Below are 861 nucleotides of genomic sequence, written 5' to 3' on the forward strand. Positions count from 1 at the left end.
TGGAGCTAGTCACCGACCTGATTCAAAGTTCAGTCCGTTCGGGGAGGTTTGACCACAGTCGCGGCGGGCGACGCCCCCAGAGTTCCTAGAGAGCGAGCAGCAACAGAGTCCAGAAGGGAAATCCAAGGCTGAAGTCAGGAGACAGTTCCAGGTTCAGAAGCCGGTAGAATCAAGAACCCCCCCTTCAAGGGCGGATTCCAGACGCCCCAACAGGCTGATCAGGATGATCCCCGTAGTAGGGGTCCTGATCCCGGATCAACCGGGCCGGAATCCAGGCCCTTTTCTTGGGTCCATAACCCTCCCAATCAACCAAATACTGGAGCCCCCTGCCTATCCTCCTAGACCTGAGGAGGCGCCTGACCGTGAAGGTAGGTCCCCCCTCTCTGAATCGGGTGGGTGGAGGTGAACGGAAGGGAAAAAGATCTCCTCTATCCCCATAAAAGAAATCCACCAAACCAGACTCAGAAGAAGGGGGAGAAAAATAATTCGGACCAGGCTCCGGGGGGGCTGGGGCCGAGGTTACTGGAGGATCTGGGGTTGTGGAAGTAACCACACGAGTCTTGGGTAACAGGAGAGCTGGGGAGGCAGAGAGTTTGGTGCGTCCAGCCTAGTTTTACCCCTAAAAGGACAAGTACTGAGGAAGTGTCCATCACTGCCACAGTAGAGACAGAGAGGACAGCTGATGCGACATGCCCTCTCCTCCTTAGAGAGGCATGTGCTTTCCAGCTGCATCGGTTCGGGCTCTGGCATCCGAGCCGGACCAGGGGCCGACGTAGGAGCATAGGGTGCGGAGTGAAGAGCAGGTTGAGGAAAGGCCATCGTCAGTAGGGATGGGGATCGAAACCCGGTTCCATCAAGGAC

The sequence above is a fragment of the Cyprinodon variegatus genome, unplaced genomic scaffold, assembly GCF_000732505.1.
Source record: "Cyprinodon variegatus isolate N-32 unplaced genomic scaffold, C_variegatus-1.0 Scaffold1057, whole genome shotgun sequence".
NCBI classification, from domain to species: Eukaryota; Metazoa; Chordata; class Actinopteri; order Cyprinodontiformes; family Cyprinodontidae; genus Cyprinodon; species Cyprinodon variegatus.